Below are 21,068 nucleotides of genomic sequence, written 5' to 3' on the forward strand. Positions count from 1 at the left end.
TCTAAGGGTTGTAGGCAACCAGTTAAACTGAAGGATGACTGGCTAGCTGTCATCGGGAAAGAGCTGATGGCTAACGTCTTCTGTGAGCCATCCCAGCACATCTCCAAATCCAAGGGACTTGAGAGCAGAAGGTTGGTCTCTGTGCCTCCTCCAGGCAGCCCCTGAGGACTCCTTTGACCTGTATTCTGGGACCCCAGTGGCACAGCTCAGAAGGAGCCACAACATGCCATCTCAGTGCTTCCTGTTGGGCATAGGCCTTTTGAAGCCTTAGCTCTGGTATCTTCACAAGGCTGGCCCATCCCCTTTTAGGTTCCCTAGTCAGGCCACCCATTCCAGGAGCTCCCAGTTAGAGTGTAGGCTCTGGTCCCTCTTGAGCTGAAACATGACCCCAGGTGGAGTTGGGTTCCACAGGCTCCTCTGTCTTCAGAGCCCCTCAGAAGAGGTCTAAGGATGTGATCAGCCTCAAGGTCTTTGTACTGCCTGGTACCAGCTCATCTCGGGGTGGGTAGTGCTCCTAAATAAGTATGTGGCCATTTCATCTTGGACAGCACCTGGCTTCATATAGCAAGAGTTATATTTGTACAGTCCCATGTGGCAGCTTGTGACCACACTTGTTTCCAGCCTCAAGGGACTCCTGGAATCTTCCTTTGAGCTCTATCCATCTTGTCTGCTAGCCAGTGAAGAGTGGGGAATATGGTCCTTCATGTGAAGGACGCAGTGAGGCATGGTATGGAGTCCTCTAATAGTGTCTCTAAAACCAGAGCCTTAGAGACAGGGGCTTCTGAACAGAGGACCAGCAGACATAGGAAGGAAGACCCGAAGGGAAAGTACTATTTTTCTCAGCTAAAACCAAGAGACCACAGGGTACTATCTAGTTGTATGTCAGGACCATACAACTAGATACTCTGTGATGCCCATGGCTAGCAGAGTCCATTTTAAATGAAATCTAGGCCAGAAGAAACCAATGACAACATCTCAGCGATACAGCAAGAACCAACTCCAGGCATCAGGGGTACTGAGAGCATCTCAAGGAGTTGGGAAATGATGCTTGTCATTCCTTGGACTTCTTGAGCCAGCATTATGTGAGTGGGAGGAGAGTAGAGCTCTCGTTTGGAAAGTGTCAGGGGAGGGGGTCTTCAATGCTGGGTACCAGTGTTTTGGGACTGCAGGGCTGTGCTGGCTGGCTGGGTTCTTGATGAGTTACCTGCAGAGGGCATCCTGAAGAGGGACTCAGGTGCTTGCTCTTTGGGATTCTACCACCTAGTTTACAGTAACTGCCTATAGATGCAGTTTTGGAAAATGATAGGACCTTTCTCAGTCCAAACAGGTGTGACCCAGGAGCTTATGAAGCCAGATACTCAATGGTCACCTCAAACCTACCTGAGAGAATGCCTCTTAAGTATGTTTTGTCATGCAAATGGAAATTAAATGTGTGGATATGTTTGCCTGAGACCCACAACCAAATGTATGGTGGAGCTTAGGGAATCCTGAAGAAGAGGGTGATGAAGGATTGTAGGAGCCAGAGGGGTCAAGGATGCCACAAGGGAAGTCCCACAGAATCAGCTAACCAGGGCTCATAGGGGCTCACAGAGTGAAGTGACAATCAGGGAGCCTGAATAGGTCTCTCCTAGGTCCTCTGCATATAGGTTACTGTTGTGTAGCTTGGTGTTCTTGTGGGACTCCTAACAGTGGGAGCAGGGGCTATCTTTGACTCTTTTGTGTGCTTCTGGACCATTTTCCTCCTCCTGGGTTGCCTCATCCAAACTTAATATAAGGCAATGCGCCTAGTCGTTATTACAACTTGATATGCCACACTTGGCTGGTATTCCAGTGCAGTCTGCCTTTTTCTGAAGGGAAAGGAGGAGGAGTGGATCTGGGGAAGAGGGAAGGTTGGGGGGGGGCTGGGAGAAGAGGAAGGAGGAGAAACTGTGGTTGGGATGTAATATATGAGAGAAGAATAAAAATGATTTGGACGTATGCATAAGCAAAACGAAAGCAAGGGTTATTAATAGAAATCATGGAAAAGTGAGAGGCACTCCCCAGGGCAGAAAGAGTTCTCAAGAGAGGAAAACTCAGTGAGATGTTTATCTAGGGCAGTGGTTCTCAACATGAGGGTTGTGACCCCTTTTGAGGGTTGAATGACCCTTTCAGGATATTAGATATCCTGCTTATCAAATATTTATATTAAGATTAATAGCAGTAACAAATTATAGTTATGAAGTAGCAACAAAAATAATCTTATGGGGACACCACAGCACGAGTAACTGTATTAAAGGGTTGCAGCATTAGGAAGGTTGAGAACCATTGGAGTAATTTCTATCAAGAAAAATTAATTCTCTGGGCATATCACAGGTTGAGCTAATTAGGGGTATTAGACTCTGCAAATTTTTCTGACAATAAGAATTGAGGCTGATGTCCTCTTCTGGCCATCATGAGTACCTGTATTCACATTGCATGCATGCACACATGTGTGTAACATACACACGCACATGCACACATGCATGTATATGAACTGATGATCAAAAACTGTGCATGTGCTGCCCACCCAGCTAGGGGTGTATTCATGCATTGAAACCCCCTTCTGTCTGTTCCTATTACTGTGCTAATGACTGACCTTGTCCTGTGTACAAGTCATTAGCCTGAGCTGTCATTTCTGGTGGTGCCAACCTTGGAGGTCTTGCTGGTCTTGGACTTTGCTGGGTTCTGCTGGCTCTTAGGATAAAATCTTTTCATGTGGCCAGATTGTAACTTCTCCATAAAGTCAATTCTTACTACAGCTATCAAAATATAGCTGTAGTCTTTCTTAATTACCTCATTTAATTCCTAGTCTATGGGACAGTCTGAGGTATCTGGGGTAGTCTCTTTCCTGACATAAATGGGAGTCTTTTAGAAACTGTCCTTGTGGAACATCCCTTTAAACTGTGTAAATACATGTCTCAGTGATTGGTTTAGTAAAGAAGCTGACTGTCCAGTAGCTGAACAGGATAAGGTTAGGCGGGAGAGCCAAACTGAGAATGCTGGGAGGAAGAAGGGCAGAGTCAGAGGACTTGCCAGCAGGTGCAGAGAGACACAAGATGGGCATACCATACTGAGAAAAGGTACCAAGCCACATGGAAAAGCATAGAAAAGAAATGTGGGTTAATATAAAATCTAAGAGTTAGCTAGTAACAAGCCTGAGCTATTGGCTGAGTAGTTATAATTTAAGTCTCTACGTCGGTTATTTGGGAACTGGTAGGCGAGAAAGAAAAGGCTGCCTACATGTTCTTACTTACAATTTATCTCATTACAATTGGCCGTGTTAGAAGGAAGAATTGTGAAAAGGTAACAGGGCCTTGCATAGGTTTCTTGGAGCTTCTTGGAAGCTGGTCCTAAACTTGTTTCTCATAGTCCCTTTTTTCTTCTTAAGCTTTGATATCATTCTCAGTAGCAGCAAGGTCTCTTATTTAATCTTCTTAAGTGGTTTTCACTGTATCTTTTGTGACCTGTATGAAGCTTTCATTATGGGGCCTTTCCTCATGTTTTCTACAGTGAGCTAGCTCCTGCTTCAATGTCTATTAACAATACCAACTGCGGCTGGAAAGGTGACTCTGTGGTTAATGTCTCTGCTGTTCTTGCAGAGACCTGGACTTAAGTTTTCCAGCATCAAGGTCAGATGGTTCACAATTACCCATAACTCCAGCTCCAGCGTGCTGGCGCCCTCTTCTGGCCTCCAGAGGCACCTCCACTCACATATACCCACACAGACACACAAGAATGCACAAAATCAAGAATAAAGTGAATCTGGCTTTTTGTTTGTTTGTTTGTTTGTTTGTCCATTCTGGCTGTCCCAGAACTCAATATATAGAATAGGCTGGTCTTGACCTCACAGAGATCCACCAGACTCTGCCTCCCTACTCTTGACTGTGGGGGAATTAATGGTGTGTATGCATCATCACACTTGACCTGAAGTTGCAGAGAAAGTGCTAACTTTGCCTTTATTCAGTGCTTCCCTTGCCTGGCACTGGATATCCAGAGAACCTCCACATTTGGGTTGTGTGGAATATGCTTCGGTGAGTGTTCATTGGAATACAGTAGGGTATCCATCATTAAGAGTATTTGAGCCTCCACACATGCCATGATAAGGCTGGGCCTAGAAAACATTACTCTGAGTGAAGAAGCAAGAAACAAAGGACAGGATATTATATGAATTAATGTACAAGAAGAGTCCTGAATACTTAAACACGATAGCAGAAGATCAGGGACTGCAGGGCTGGGCAGCTCACAGGCGGGGTTACCTTTGTGTATGAAAATGTTTTGTCCTGGGTGGTGGTGAGGGCCGCAGGAGCAGGGCATGCTCCTGCCATCAGTGGAGGGGGGCATCTGTACTGGGAATCTTCAAGAGCTGAACACAGTTGAGTTCAGTTCCAGGGCGTGGGGCTGAACGTTCTCAAGCCGTCACTGTGACTCATCTGGATTTGGGACTTTAGGAAACTTCTCCTAGAGGTAACAGACAGATGCCTGGCAACAGAGCCCTTCTCTGCCCACCCTGGAGGTGTTGGTGTCTGGCAGCAGCAGATGTCACACTCAATTATCCTGAAAAGCCAGGAAAACCCACCCTCGCTGCCGTAGACAGGTGGGCCCTCCCTCGAGGCTGGGCCTCTTCTCAAGTGGCAGTGGGCCCACACCCAATCAATTACCTATTGAAATGAGACCCGCAGACTGCAGATGGCGGGTCCTCACCAGAGCATATGGCTGTGCGGCCTCTCTGGGAAGCTGTGATGCTCATGGTAAAGTAAACCCACCTGAAGTGTTAGCTCCCACGGACCCAGACCATGTGTTGTGCTAAGTTTTCCTGATGAGATGTAGAGAAATGTCTATTTGTCCCAGACAGAAAGTAGCGACAGACCTAAGGAATGAGTCTGCTTGGCAAGCCAGTGAGTTCACTGGGGTTTACGGGAGCACGGATGACCCAAAGGTAGATGGATGGCCTGGAAGCCCACTCCAACCTTGATGCCTGTTCGTGAAAGTTGTGTCCTCAGACTTTTCTGCTTTACTCACAGGCATGCCCCCAGGCAAGAGACTCTCTCCCAGGAAGCTGAGCTGGTGGTCAGAGAGTCTCCTCTGCCCAGAAGTTGTTTGCATCTATAATCTTGAGGAGAGTCTTTGAGTATCTTGTATGTTTCTGCTCTCCTGGTCTTATTGAAGTCTGTTTGTGAGTCTCACCACCTCTCCTTCTTTCCAGGAGGGAAAGTGTTAATCTGAAGGAAATTGCTACCTCAGAGCCTATACTCTAGACCCTCTGTGAAGAGCAGGGACATCACTCAACCCTTCTTCAGTCATGTGCCAGACAGAGAGCTCAGTAACTGCCCCCCGGAAAGTGCTTGCACGGAGGTGTTCCTTATGGATGCACTGTGAGTATGAGCTGCCCTCCCAGGGCTTGTGTGGAGACTCCACAGCTTCCTGAAATCACTGTCCACAGCACCCAGTCCTAGTCTAAAGGCTCCTCAAGGTGCTTTCTCTTGGGGTCTGAGATCTTTCCTTTGCTGCTGTGTCATCATTTCTTTGTCCAGAAGCTTCCACCCAGCTCCCACAGTTCTTTTTTTATTGGTTCAATTTTCACTGTCTACAAACAAGTCCAGTTCATTCCCACTCCCCAAATATCCATGGCTTTGCTCCAACCCTTCTTACTCTCTCTGGGCTTCCAGAAGGCAGGGCAGAGGGTATTTGGAGCCTTCCCCTCACTCATTAACACACGAGTGACACCTGTAAGGCCCAGTATCAGCTCAGGACACTCCAAGACCAAGTTCTCAGCACAAAGGCCAGAGGGACAAATGACAGAGAATAAGAGACAAAGACAGGAGATAGAGGATTAGGGAGAAAGGGGGAGTAAACAAGGGAGTGGGGGAAGGGATGTTTGTCCTGGATGGGAGAGGGCAAAGGACTGCCTATGCATAGAGAGGAGACAGACATGGTCCATAGGCCAATGGTGGTTTATAAAGGTAAAGGTGGAAACCCCGTGTTATGATGAGGTTTAATTTTAATTGGGTATGTTAATTAGGTGAACCAAAGGGGGCTTTTGATTGCTGGCCTCCAATCCTGGTAGTCAGCCTTAGGAGGAGGAAGTGGCCAAATAAGGGAATAGACCTTGGCGGCTAGCTTTAGGAATATAATCTAATGGTTTTCAGCATGGCAGAGGGCCTATCCAGCAGTGGATGTTGAAGGGATGTGTGACAGTGGTGCTTTTCATTTCATATGTTTGCCACTGTAGACCATGTCATCCCTTCTTAGAGTTCCCGTACCTTTCCTCTCTCCTCCCTCATATCCTAATCTACAGCCCTCATGGTGCCCCTCTTGGACCACCCACTCGACATCTGTGTGCTTACTCTTCAGTCTGTCCTTGAAAGCTGAGTGGGTGGTCTCGCCCCACAGTGTGGGCCTTGGTCTACAGTCTGCACATGCATCTCAAATCCCTTTGAATAGACCAAACTCCTTGCAGAGCTAAAGCCCTGGGCACCAACCCACATGATGGAGCTCAGAGTATCCCAAGCATCAGTCTGTTCCATGGTGGGAACCTGCCAGTACTCTTTTTTTATTATTTATTTTTAAATTTAAATTTAAATTAGAAACAGGGCTGCTTCACAAGTCAGTTCCAGGTCCCTCTCTGTTTCCCTCCCCTCCTCCCGTGCCCTCACCCCCAAATATCCCCTCATTTCCCCAGGGAGGGTGAGGCCCTCCATGGGGATGTCCATAGTCTGTCATTTCATCCAGGGCAGGGCCTAGACCCTCCCCCAAGAGTTCAGGGTGAGAGTGCATCTCACATTGTTGGATGGGAGCCCAAAGTCCATTTGTATACCCGGGATAAATATTGAGCCCAAGGCTCAATAGATTACCTAGGCCTCCTCACTGACACCCACATTCAGGGGGTCTTGATCAGTCCCATGCTGGATTCCCAGGCATCAGTCTGGGATTCAAGAGCTAACCCTTGTCAGGTCAGCTGTTTCTGGGGGTTAAACCAGCCCAGTCTTAATCCCTTTGGTCATCAGTCTCTCTGTTACTGACTTTCTTGAGTTCAGCTCAGTGCTTAGCCATGGGAGTCTGCCATCAGCCACTGAATGAAGGTTCTGTTTCCCAGACTCTATGGCCATGGGATTGTAGGCTGGCACTCCCCAGATCTATGTCTAGAATCCATATATGAGAGAGTACATGCCATGTTTCTCTTTTTGTGACGGGTTACCTTGCTCAGGATGGTTTCTTCTAGTGTCATCCATTTGCCTGTGAATCTCAGGATTCCATTGTTTTTTTTTCTGCTGAATAGTGCTCCATTGTGTAAATGTACCACATTTTCTCTATCCACTCTTCAGTTGAGGGGCATCTAGGTTGCTTCCAAGTTCTGGATATTACTAATAATGCTGCTATGAACATAGTGGAACAGGCATCCTTGTTGTATGAATGGGCATCTTTTGGATATATGCCTAAGAGTGGAATTGCTGGGTCTTGTGGTAGATTGATTCCCATTTTCCTGAGGAATCTCCATACTGATTTCCAAAGTGGCTGAACAAGTTGGCACTCCCACCAGCATTGGAGGAGTGTTCCCCTTTTACCACATCCTCTCCAGCATAAATTGTCGTTCCTGCCAGTACTCTTAAGGACGTAACTGTGGCTTTTTGTAACCTACCACCAGCTTCCTCTGCATGACTGGCCAAGCACTGCCACCTCCATTTCAGCCCTGGATTCCCTCACTAACTTTGTTCCTAAACACTTTTCAGATTAAAATCACTCCCTCTGTGGCTAACACCATCCTCATGGTGTGAGTGTCTTCAGTCTTCATTGGAAGAGATCAGGGAGGAGTTGGAGGGAACGCTGTATTTTATAGCCAGTTCTTTTGGGATCTTGTGAAAACCGTGTCTAGGTGGGACCCTTGGTCTTGTATTCAAGTTGTACATACAACTGCAGCTGCCTGGTCCACTCCATGTCCTGTCCCTTTTTTATCCCTCTTCATCCCTTTAACCATGGTAGATTTTATTTTCTACTGAAGCTCCAAACATGTCTGCTTAGGCCCTACAACTGGAATCAGATCCTTCCCAGTCTCCCCCAGCACCTTTACTGAGATCTATCTTCCTCAGTTTGTTAGTTTGTTCGTTGGTTTGTTTGTTCATCCATCCATCCATCCATCCATCCATCCATCCATCCATTCATTCATTCATTCATTCATTCACCAATGCTCACTGAACAGCAGTGAACTTAGTAGTGGACAGTATAGATTATGTCTGTCTGATGGGCTTAGAGACCCCATGGACTGTGTCTTAGTGCCTACTCTATTTGCAGTTTTGTACAAAATTGGATGAATGAATGAAGACACTAATGGCCACGCAGGGCCATGCCCAGCTCTCTTGATTCTGAGTCTGAGAGGCAGAGCATGGTCTTCCTGTGGGTGGCTTCTCCTGCTAAGAGGTCTGCTGAGTACCAAGGGTGATCTGAGCCTGGGTGGGATATGGTGGGGACAGACACCCATGTTGCCCTCTGTGGGGTGAAGGACTAGGGACTGAGAGAGCCCTAATCAGAAAGTTGGGGCAGGAGGCTTGGTAAGACATGGTTGGATGGTGACCGTTTTCACAGCTCTGGGATGTGGGGGAAACAGACCAGTAAGGATGCATCCCAGAGGACTTGAGTGCCTGGGGGTGAAGAGAGAAGCCCTAAACAAGGAGTCCTCTGTGGATGATGCCAGAGGCTACAGACCAGGAATACAGTGACAGGAGTTAGGGAGGCAAGGGGCAGGTGCAGAAGGCAGACTTCACAGGCTCCAGGAAAGGGATGAAGTAAAGGTGAGATACAGATTCTAAAGCATCTCTTCTTGAAGATACTAAAGCCTTGCCACGGAGGAGTAAGCTTGAGGTAGATGCTGATGGACTTGGGTTAACTTTGAACTGTGGCTTCCACAGGTTCACTGGCCTCTCACTGGTTGTTTCTGTTGTAGGCACATTCAGAGGGCACAGCCAGCCCTGAGTCCCACCGGCAGGGGAGGCAGTTGGCTAATGCCAGATCATCTCCTGGCTCCAGTAGACCCTGCCTCGCTGCTGAGTCACACACAATTAAGCTCTGTGAAGACCTCAGCAGCCTTTATGGACAGTTTAATTATTTGCTGTGTGCACTGCACTTGCAAGCATTTGATTTACTGGGCGGACTGCTCACAGAGTGAGCAAATTGACAAGAGCTGCAAATGGTTTTCCTGGTGGAGCCCATCCTTCCCATGGTTTGCCCAGTAATGAGAGATTAATTAAGTAAGACTGCTCCTAATGAAAGCCTCCTACCTGCAGTTTCCGCCATGGCACCAGAAAACGCAGAAGGGAGCAGTGCTCCTCCTGCCATCCTGTCAGGACCGTCTGCCATGGGTGCCAACGCAGGGCATGACTCCATGTGGGAGCCAGTAACAGTTGCTAGTTTTCAGGGTCTCTATTATTTCTAGAGTGTTCTGAGTTAAACCTGCAGCTAGTTCCTAGCATACAATGAGGAGAGAGAGAGAGAGAGAGAGAGAGAGAGAGAGAGAGAGAGAGAGAGAGAGAGAGAGAGAGAGAGAGAGGCAGAGACAGAGACAGAAAGACAGAAAGACAGAAAGACAGAGACAGAAAGACAGACAGATAGAGACAGAGAGGCAGAGAGAGACAGACAGAGAGAGAGACACAGAGAGAGAGAATGTGTCAGGAAATAGAGAAGAGGACACAGAGAAAAATTAAAATCACAAACCTCCCTCGAAGAGAAAGACAAACACACAGACACAGAAGTTATGTGTGCTTATGGCTTATGTAAACATATAGAGGTATTTGAATATATAGAGATTGTGTGTTTTTAGACTATAGTAAAGTTATCCTTCTGTATTCACAGGGTGTGGGTCTCAGGACCAGAGTGCTCAAGCCTTGTGTATAAAATGACAAGGTGTTTGCGAGTAGCATCTGCACAGCCCCTGAGTATTAACATCTCTAGGTTGCTTATAATGTCTACTATGCCTGTAAAGGGCATTATGAATTGATGATTTCCTTCAGTGTTTAAGGAGTAATTAAAAGAAGGCAAGTCTGCCCATGATCAGAACAGTTATTTGGTTGCTTTGCTCTATGGAATCTGCTGATAAATGATGGCAGATACAGAAAGTCCTGATGTGGAATGTACTAGGCATAGTCACACTTTTTGGAAGATGCTCAGGCTGTTCTTTCTCAAATTTGTGACTATGCATTTTAATGTGACAAAGAGAAACTCAGGTTAAAATAGAACTGCAGTTACTAATTAGTTATTCAGTTTCCATCAGTACCAGGGTCATTAAAAGTAGAAGAGGGAGACAGAGAGAAAGACAGGAAAGACTTGAGCCACAGTTGGTTTTGCTGAAAGTAGGTAGGGATCAGGGGATGGAGAGATGGGAAATGCATTCTCCCCGGAGCCCAGGAGGACATAGTATCACCCATACCGTGATTTAAACTTGACTAGACCCACCTTGGACTTTTGACCTGCAGAATTTCAACTACAAGGCAATAGATTTGTGCTGTTTTGAAGCTGTGAGGCTTGTGGTTCTCTGTTCTAGCAGCAGGAGATGAGTGCAGACACACTGCCTTTGAAGTGTCCAATGTCCCCTTTTTAAAGCAACTACCCGCGCTCTCTCTGTGATAAGATATGATTCCACATACATGTTCTGGAAAAGCCAGTTTCAGGAACTGTCTGTCCTTTGAAGTCTGGTAGATTTCCATTTTATTGTACTCTTTTCCAGAGTGTTTGAAGAGGGAAGTCCTTGGTTATAATTTGAATTTCTCCAGTCAGTAGTAGCTCTTTCAAGTTCCTTATGCATTTTACAGCTAGCTTTTGCATTCTTTTTAGAATCTATTTAATCTAGGTTTGCAAATGCATTGGCAGACAGAGATGAATTATGTTTAAGGTTTATCTCTGCTGTGTCTTCAGTTCTATCTATATATCTATGCATACGTGTGTGTATTGTTCAAGTAAAATGAGTGTACATGTGTCCTTCAGTAAGAAAAAATGCAACTAGATGCTGTAGAGATGGTTCAATCAGTCAAGTATGTATTGTGTAAGTACAGAGACTAAAGAAACTGACTTTTAGTTCCCCAAACTGTGTGGTTTTGGGGGGAAGCTGGGCACAGTCTGCATACCTATAATCCCAACATCAAAGAGACAGATGAATCCTTGGGGCTTGCTGGCTGGATAATCTAGCTGGAATGGTAAGCTCTGGGTTCCAAAAATGAACAAATAAAGAGAAATCATGGAAGACACTTGACATCAAACATGTGTCTGCACACACACAAGCATAGACCTGAATGTGAGCACGTGAGTACACCACACATCCACATTAAAATTTTTAAGAAAAAAATTATGACCTCTACAATCAAATAGTGAACAGAGGACACAACGAGGTAGCTTGGACAAAATTGTAAAATATGATGAACCCCATTAGACATAAAACGTACTAACAAAGGACAGAGGACTCTTCAAGTGGCAATGTTGGGGGAACTCAGAATCTGGGGCTCCTAAGAGGTCATGAGACTGACATGCTCTGGGCACGAGGAGCTCTTCATGGGGACCACGCAGGGCAAGAACCTAGATAGACTGGATTTGGGCAGTCCTCCTGAGATTCCTAGGCACATCCCACAGAGTCAGGCTCCTGATCATTGGCTTCCTGGGCTCTCATCAGAGTCCTGGGGAGGTACTACCTGCTTACAGAAGCAGGGAGGGTCTGAGTGTTTGGGTGAGAAGTGTCCACCACAGGCTTGAGCATTTGAATAGCTGGCCCACAGTTGGTGGTGCCATTTGGGGAGGCTTAGGGGTTATGGTCTTGGGAAATGTGTCACTGGGGGGACAGATTTGAGAGTTTAAATACTGGCACCATTTTCTAGTTCATTCCCTCTAGCTCAACTTGAACCATTCCCCCATGGTTCATGATATGAGCCATCGGCATCCTGCTTCTGCCACCATGGGTGCTGATTGCTTCAATGTCTCCTTACCATGACAGACTTAATCCTCTCAAACTGTGAGCACAAATAAGCCCTTCCTCTTTTAAGTTGCCCTGACTATGGACTATTATCACAGTGACAGAGAACTAACAAGTCAGTGTTGGTGAATGGCACAGAACCCCCTGATTTCCTCAGGTGCTGAGACTGATCAGGGCCTGTGATCTTTATGTCCCCACAAGAATCTGGGTAGAATTTACTTCTCCATGTGCTATTAAGATCTGGGGCTTTGAGGAGGTGACCAAGGTTAAACGAGGCTGAGAGAGTAGGCCTCTGGTCCAAGGGGCTGTGGCTTTAGAAGGTCTTCCCACACAAAACTCTGTGCTATAGATTCTAGTCTCCACAAGGGCCTCCATCCTGATCTTACTGGATATCTGCCTGATCTTGTGTTTCTTGGGCCTTCAGATCTATGCCCAGGATACTGTTACTTCGTACAAATTACCTAACGTGTGGTATTCAGCTGTAGCAACAGGAGCCAGACTGAGGCCTAGGGTTGATGGCCACGGGGAGAGGGCTCCATATGCCCTCACACAGGATGGCAGACCTGCCTGAACTCTGTGCTTGCAGGAGGGAACTGGTCCCTGGCTTCTTGTTCTTGAGCCATCATCATTAAGACTCTTCCCCCTCGGCTATCACCAGACTTGACTTTTTTTTCTTTCTTGGATAATTTGTGCAATTTGTATCTGCCCCCCTAATGGCCAATTTTAGTTACACGTGTTTTGTGTATAAATAACACGGAGCCCCCTCAGCCTGTGGAGTCCCTGTATCTCACGTCTCTTTGCTGAGTTGCTGCTCTCAATTAGAATTGACGGGATGCCTCCATCTGATTGGCCTTTCCTGAGCAAAGAATCCTGAACTTAATTATTCCACACCATTCCACTCCCGAGCCAGTACTCTCTGCTTTTGAGGTAATTAAATTCTTCCTGCTTTCTGTTGGTTAGGAGCCGGACTTGTTCTAATTTCTTAGGTTTAATGCTCATTTTAATTTGTATTTTTTAAAAGAAGGGATTAGTTATAAGAGCAATGAAATTTAACCCAAGTAAAGTTTTGATACCATCCCCAAATTTTCGGGTGAGTTATTTTCTTAGTAAATCATAATCATGACTCTGATTCTGATCTTGAATCAGTATTGAGTAAAAGGAAGTTTCTCTCTTCAGTCCAAGATTTTGTGTCTGTGTATGCCTGGCTTTCTTGGCACCAGATTCTGCTGTTACTTTGACAGAGACCACTCTCTGTACAACTGAGTCACAGGTTATTGAACTGTGGTTTATTTGAACAATAGACATAGCTTATTATTTAGTTTTTAAAATCTCTCTTGTGAAATTAAAATAAAATTTCCTTCATGATGGCTCAGGACCTTTCCAATTTCATTCATGTCTATTGGATTTAACAAGAATAAAACCACACAGGTTAGAGTGGCCCACATTGTGGTTTAGGTATCCCCCCTCTTCTTGTTTATGCTTCACACACTGTATAGGGACAGGATAGTGTAGGAGCATGACCACACAGAAATAGGAAGACATAAGGACACAGTCACACAGGAACCCAGGTCAAACGTGTCAGCCTGAGCTGTGATGGCAGCATCTCATCATTGATCCCCATTTCATGCTGACCTTTGGTTTCTAAATAATTTTGTGTGATATGGCTTAGAATGTTCTACTATTTGTCTTTTATTTTCCTATTAACTCTGGGTATCAAACAGAAAATATTTTGTTTTAGGATCTTCTCTTATAATTAACAAGCAGGTGTCTTCTTCCAATTTGAGCAAAATTTCCTTTGGAGAAATTCTTCTGAATTTTAAATCAACATTTTGAATTGAAAACGTGGCAAGTGTTTATATATACACATGACAACAATAAGATTTTAAGTAGTTAAGGGAGTCTAGTTCGGTCTTGTGCAGGGTCCCCATTTGTCAGACAAGAGTCAGTGATCTCTCACTAGCTCAGGTCAGCTGATTCTGTGGGTTTGCCCATCATGGTCTTGACTCCTGTGTTCGTATTATCACTTCTCCCTCACTTTGATTGTACTCCAGGAGCTTGGCCCAGTGATTAGTTGTGGATTTCTGCATATGCTTCCATCTGTTTCTGGAAGAGGGTTCAAGCTTCTCTGGTGTTATGGATTTTAGGCTGGGCATCTTTTGCTTTATGTCTGGTATCCACTTATGAGTGAGTACATACTATATTTGTCTTTCTGGTTTTGGGTTACCTCACTCAGGATGTTTTTTTCTAGTTTTGTCCATTTGCCTGTGAATTTTAGGATGTCATTGTTTCTTACTGCTGAGTAGTACTCCATTGTATAAATTTACCACATTTTCTTTATCCATTCTTCAGTTGAGGGACATCTAGACTGTTTCCAAGATCTGGCTATTGCAAATAATGTTGCTATGAACATAGTTGAGCAAATGTCCTTGTGGTGTGAATGTGTCTCCTTTGGGTATATGTCCAATAGTGGTATTGCAGGGTCTTGAGGTAGGTTGATCCCATACTTTTCTAAGAAATCATCATATTGATTTCCACAGTGGCTGTACAAGTTTGCACTCCTCCCAGCATTAGGGGAGTGTTTTCCTTTCTCCACATCCTCTGCAGCATAAGCTGTCATTGGTGTTTTTTATCTTAGCCATTCTGATTGGTGTAAGATGATTTTGAGTTGCATTTTCCTGATGATTAAGGATGTTGAGCATTTCCTTAAGTGTCTTTCTGCCATTTGAGATTTTTCTGTTGAGAATTTTCTATTTATATCTGTATCCCAATTTTTAATTGGATTATTTGGTAGTTTGAGTTCTAGTTTCTTGAGTTCTTTGTGTATTTTGGAGATCAGCCCTCTGTCAGATGTGGGCTTGGTGAAGATCTTCTCCTATTCTGTAGGGAGCCATTTTGTCTTGTTGACCATGTTCTTTGCTTTTACAGAAGCTTGTCAGTTTCAGGAGGTCCCATTTATTAATTGTTGCTCTCAGAGTCTATGCTACTGGTGTTATATTTAGGAAGTGGTCTCCTGTGCCTATGTGTTCAAGTGTATTTCCCACTTTCTCTTCTGTGAGGCTCAGTATGGATGGATTTATATGGAGGTCTTTGATCCATTTGGACTTGAGTTTTGTGCATGGCATTAGATATGGGTCTATTTGATTTCTTCTACATGTTGACAGCCAGTTATACCAGCACCATTTGTTGAATATATTTTCTTTTTTCCATTTTATATTTTTAGCTTCTTTGTCAAAAATTAGGTGTTCATAGGTGTGTGGGTTGATATAGGGGTCTTTGAGTTGATTCCATTGGTTCACCTGCCTGTTTTTATGCCAATACCAAACTATTTTCATTACTATAGCTCTATAGTAGAGTTTCAAGTCAGGGATGGTGATGCCCCAGATGATCCTTTATTGTACAAGACAGTTTTGTGTATCTTGGGTATTTTCTGTTTCCATATGAAGCTGAGTATTGCTCTTTCAATGTCTGTGAAGAATTGTGTTAGGATTTTGACGGAGATTGCATTGAATCTGTAGACTACTTTTTATAGGATTGACAATGGTATGACTGGGAAAATATGTGAGGCCACTGGCCTCATGTACAAACTGACTTAGAGGAGACCTCCACATGGAGAGATACCTTACCTAGTCTAGACATAGGTATGTGGGGGTGGAAAGTTGCCTTGGCCCTGCCTCAACTAGATGATGGGACAGACTTAGTAGACTTCCTAGGGAAGGCCTTACCCTCTCCATGGAGCAGATGGGAGGAGGGAAATAATGGGAGGAGAGAAGGGAGGGGAAGCTGTAATTGGAATGTAAAAATAAATTAATAAAATATCTAAAAATAAAAATAAATAGGTAATTTAAAAAGATTTTAAGTTGTGTCTCAGACATTGACCATGATGCGTCACCTGTCATTCATTCTAACAAATAGTCTCTGCAGGGCACTGAGGCCATGATGCCCTCTTCTCAGAATCCCCCTCCTTGCCCTGCACTCGGGCTGAAGAATGGTGCTCCACCTCTATTTCTGCCCCGTGTGCCTACAGATGTCCAACCCCTGCAACAACACGCTTTTTCATTTTGCTACCCTGAATTATATTTACTTATTTGACCTGACCCCTGTTTTCAAATGTGCATTTGTTTTTTTTCATTTACTGTGAGTACACTTTGTGTTTTCACTTTTGCATTTCAATGTGTATGCTCATTGTGTTTATACACTATGTGGTTGATAGACACTTGTTTCAGTTAAAACAGTACTGAGACAAAATGCAAAGAGGGAGATTTACCCTCCTGCTTAGAAAATGAATAAATAAATAAACAAGCAGCAAATAGAGGCATTAGGTGGGACACAGTTCTCAAAACATTGAAAATCAGACAAATATGGACAATTATCCCCCAAAGAAAAAGAAATCAACTGAGTTCTAAGAAAATCCTAGTGTTGTTTGAATCAGAAACTGAAGAACAGTTGGCCACCACAAAACAAACTCAGTGGTATTTTGTGAACTTTAGATCTTATTTTGCTTTGTCTGAGCATTTTTTGTCTTACTAGTCTTTTGCCTGTTCATTTTGATTCCTCTTTTTTAGAGTTTTTTTATTGTTGTTGCTGCTTTTTTTTAAAGATAGAGACAAAGGATATGAGGTTGGGTGGGTAGAAAGGTGGAAGGATCTGGGATTGGGTGCGGGGAAGATATGATCCAAATATAAAGTATTGAAAAACATTTTTTTTCTGATTTAAAAAAGAAAGAAAAGAAAATGATCCTGAGTGTTTGTGTGCTGAGATGGTGTGAGGTGGGATTATTGGTTTTTTTTCCACATATTTTTTATTTAACTTTTACACATGTCACTTCAGTTCCCTCTCCCTCCCCTCCTCTCCCACCTCCAGTCCTCCCAACCCATCAACACCACTCCCCCCCCTTCCGCTTCCCAGGGAGGGCAAGGGCCTCCATGAGGGATTTTCAGGGTCTGCCACATCATTCCGGGAAGGGCCCAGGTTCTTCCTCATGTGTCCAGGCTGAGAGAGCATCCCTCCATGTGGTATGGGTTCCCAGAGTCCTTCTGTATGCCAGGAATATATACTGCTCCACTCTCCCAGGTTCCACAGATTGCCTCTCTGTCACCCAGGTTTGGTGGGAAGGATGTCTGGATCAGTCCCATGCTGGCCCCTCAGTCATCAGTCTTGGGTCCATGTGTTCCCCCTTGTTTAGGTCAGCTGCCTCTGTGGGTTTGCCAGCCCGATCTTGATTCCTTTAGTCATCACTCTTCTTTGCAACTTGGTTCCAGGAGTTCAATTCTGTTTACAGCTGTGGGTGTCTGCCTCTGCCTCCATCAGCCATTGAATGAGAGTTCTAGGATGGCATATAAGGCATTCTCATTATCATGGGAGGGCATTTAAGGTAGCCTTAATGCCACTTGGTGTCATCCTTGTAGATCTGTGAAGATCTCACTAGTGCCAGATCTCTCCTCCAACTTATACTGGCTCCCTCTTTTCTGGTATCTCCCATCTTTTCTCCTCTATTCTTACCCTGGCTCAACCTTCCTGCTCTCCCATGTCCTCCTCTCCCCTCCTCTTTTCTCTCTCTCTTTTTCCTATCTCCTTCTACCCTCCCCTTCCCCCTCATCCAATTAGGAGATCACATCCCCTAACCCTTCTCCGGGTTACCATGCATATCTCTCTTAGGGTCCTCCCTGTGCCACAGACTCTCTGGCGGTGGGGTTGTGGTCTGGCAATGCCCTGCTCCATGTCTAAAATCCATATGTCCATATATGAGTGAGTACATAAAAGAAGCAAACTCACCCAGGAGGAGTACACACCAGGAAATAAACAAATTGAGAGCTGAAATCAATAAAGTAGAAACAAAGAAAACAATACAAAGAATCAATGAAACAAAGAGTTGGTTCTTTGAGAAAATCAACAAGATAGACAAACCTTTATCAAACCTAACTAAAAGACAGAGAGAGAACATGCTCTTTAACAAAATCAGAAATGAAAAAGGGAACATAACAAGACACTGGGGAAATTCAAAGAATCATCAGGTCATACTTTGAAAATCTGTACTCCATTAAATTGGAAAATCTAAAGGAAATGGATGATTTTCTGGATAGATAAACCACCATTTCTTAACACACAATAAATACATATTTTAAATGTCTGACTAATACATCTGCCTCTTGCCTAGAGTGTCCTGAAGCTCTGGGCAGGGCGATGGATGAGAATCAGGCAGAACCTGATAGAAGCCTGTTAGGAAGAAGATGAACTCATGCCTTGAGGAAGCCAAGCACATCAATTCCGCAATCAGAGGTCTCTAGAGATGTGAGCTGCAATGGCAGAGGTCTGAGCCTGCAGAGTGTCCTCTAGCACTCATCAGCAAGTCCGTGATGAACATCCAAGCTGGGAGGAGGGGGTTTTGAAAGACAGATAGATAGTTGCTCACTCAGGGTAGAAACATTACTGGTTCCCAAGCCCAGATGAGAAGTTTAAGTTCACAGGACTCTGGGTAGAGTACCTGAGGAAGACCTCGCCTCAGTGACAAGAACTCCAGTACTAGCCTCTACAACATTCTGGTGTGTCCTAAAGCCTTAAAGTAAACCAAAAGATTTAAACTTCCTTTGTAAGTCACTTCCATCTCAGAGTCAAATTCAAAACTCAAACAAACAAACAAAAAAAGGAATGGAAAAAAAGTTCAGCATTGTACCTAGTGAGGTACCATCTGTCAACTCTAAAATAATTTCACACCCAACAATATAAAATTCATGGTGTCTACTATCTACCCAGAAGTGAAAAGAGTTGAAAAGTAGAACGTACAGTGTGGGTGTGCGGGAATCACCCGGCAACTCAAGCAATTTAGGAAACAGATAGAATTGTGGGGCTCTCATTACGTGCTTTCCAGGAGGATTCGGTATTCTTGGCTATGAGACAGCAACACTAACTTGCTCAGAGATTAAGGAATGGCTGTGAAGCAACAGTAGAGATGGGCAGACACCAGAAAACGGACACCACAGAGGCTGAGAACTAACTCCTGGCTAAGGCACAGGGACAACGCTGGTGATTAAGGAATAGCAGTGCTGCAGTGGAGCACATGTCTAAGTGAAAGAATGTGGGATCTATTATGACTGGCACCAGATGAAAGATCTCTTCATGAGGTCATTGTGTATGAGTGAAGTAGGGATTGACTGCTCCCTAGTTCAGTTTTAGACTCGCATGTTACTTGTCAAGATTATTATTTAAGCTATGCCTTAATAGTAGCTATTGCTTAAGACAATGGAAATTCTTTGCCACACTGAGCCTTCCTATGAGATGACCTCACCTCCTTTGTCCCACTGAGTCACTTCTGGTTCTGGCTGTATGGACTTGCTGTGGACTGAGCAGTCATTTCTGCCTCCCCATGATCTGCCACAAGGCAGGAGGCACGCTTGGGTTCTACGCTCTGGTCTATCCACTCTGTCCACACTTTTACTTCTAGACGAAGTGCCCATCTCCAGAGCTAAGGATTTTGTCACGAATGGTTGTGATGCTCAGTCTTCATTGTGTATGTGATTGGATTTGGAGTCACCTAAGAGACACACAATGGCAGTTTCCTGGAAGGATAACCAAGGAAGGAAGATAACACACTGTGGGTGACTCCATTGCACTGGTGGGGTCTTTGACTAAATAAAAAGGGGAAAAAAGAGAAAGTCAGAGGAGAACCAGCGTTCAACTCTCTGCATTTTGATCTGCCCATCACTTGGCAAATTCCTGCAGCTGTAGCTGCCAATTAGCCCTGCCATCCTGCCTCCCCACTAGGGTGGGCTGTATCCTCTGAACCATGAGGCAGAATTAAGTCTTCTCCTGTAGGTTTCTTCTTTCCAGGTATTTGATCACAGCAACAAGTCAAGTGTCTAATACAAGGGCTATTGAGTTATCCAATGATTATTTTTGCATCTTCTGAGATGCCCCAAAGCTATCTTAATATCATTTCTTTTATAAATGGCGATTTTAGTGAATTCCTTTTACACATGAAAACAGCTCTGCCTTCTTGGGGAAGCCACTCTAGTTAGGACATGTTTCTCCAGATTCCTTTATTTTTTATGTTAGAAATGCCCACAGACCTCTAGGGGCATGAAAAAAAGAAAGGAAGTAAGGAAGGGGGAGGAGACCAGTGACTCACCTTGTTGTGGTGCCTCTGGAATCTTGGGGGAAGGGCACTTAGGGGCTGGGGCAGGATGTTATAGGTTTATATCCTGCCTCCTCACATTTTCACATTAAAATCTTAGCAAGACTTCCCCCATCCTTGAGAATTCTTTAGAGGTGTCCACTAGTAGATATGTGAACAGAAATCATCTCATCTGTTTTGACAATTTCCAGACTTCTGAACAGGATGGCCGGAGTCTCCTAATTCAAAGGAGAAGTGTGAGGGCCCCGAGAATCCTATTTGGGAATGACTTGTATGTGCTCACCCCAGTGTGAACCTCCTTATGCCTCTGGGAAATGAAGCTGCAGGTTTTACTGTGAGCAGAATGAGACCCATGGCTCACTGTGACTAGCTGTTGGGTGGGTTTGCTGGCAGATGGAGTTTGAACCTGTCTTCAGGTTGAGACTGAGTGTATCATGAAACTGAGGATCCACCTTGTGACCTGCCTCTTGAGGCTGTTCCCCCAGAGGGGTGCGAGGGACTCATTTGAACAGAGATCATGAGACTCAGACGCATCCCCATCAATTATCATCTGTCTGTCTGTCTGCCTGTCTATATATCTATTAATCATCTATCAGTATTTCTATCAACTACTGACCTATCATCTATCAAGTTCTCCATCATAGATCCTCTATTTACCAATAATCTATCTATAACTATCATCTGTCCATTATCTATCATTTATATATTTATCACCTATTTGTTTTCTACCTATCATCTATCATCTACCTATCTGTCCATCTAGGTAACATCTATCTATCTTTCATCTATCTACTGATATCTATCATCTATTTATTCTCCCATTCATCTGTTGTGGGGTATTTGCACACTGTGTGAAAATGTATTGCTGTGTTTGGTGTAATAAAAAGCTGAATGACCCATAGCTAGGTAGTAGCTGTAGGTGGGATTTACAGGGAGAGAAAGGAAGAGGAGGAATCTAGGTGCAGAAGAGAGATGGGA

At 44.5% G+C, this 21,068-nt stretch overlaps 1 long non-coding RNA gene across 1 annotated transcript in view; it reads left to right on the plus strand.

Annotated features, from left to right (window-relative positions):
- Positions 1 to 21,068, plus strand: part of LOC121142662 — a 107,091-nt gene that overhangs the window by 58,952 nt on the left and 27,071 nt on the right. The window contains exon 2 of the long non-coding RNA XR_005879688.1: positions 5,222 to 5,390. This is a non-coding gene — a long non-coding RNA (uncharacterized LOC121142662). The remainder of the gene's footprint in view (positions 1 to 5,221; positions 5,391 to 21,068) is intronic.

Source organism: Mesocricetus auratus, unplaced genomic scaffold (genome assembly GCF_017639785.1).
Source record: "Mesocricetus auratus isolate SY011 unplaced genomic scaffold, BCM_Maur_2.0 Super-Scaffold_100010, whole genome shotgun sequence".
In the NCBI taxonomy this organism is placed as follows: Eukaryota; Metazoa; Chordata; class Mammalia; order Rodentia; family Cricetidae; genus Mesocricetus; species Mesocricetus auratus.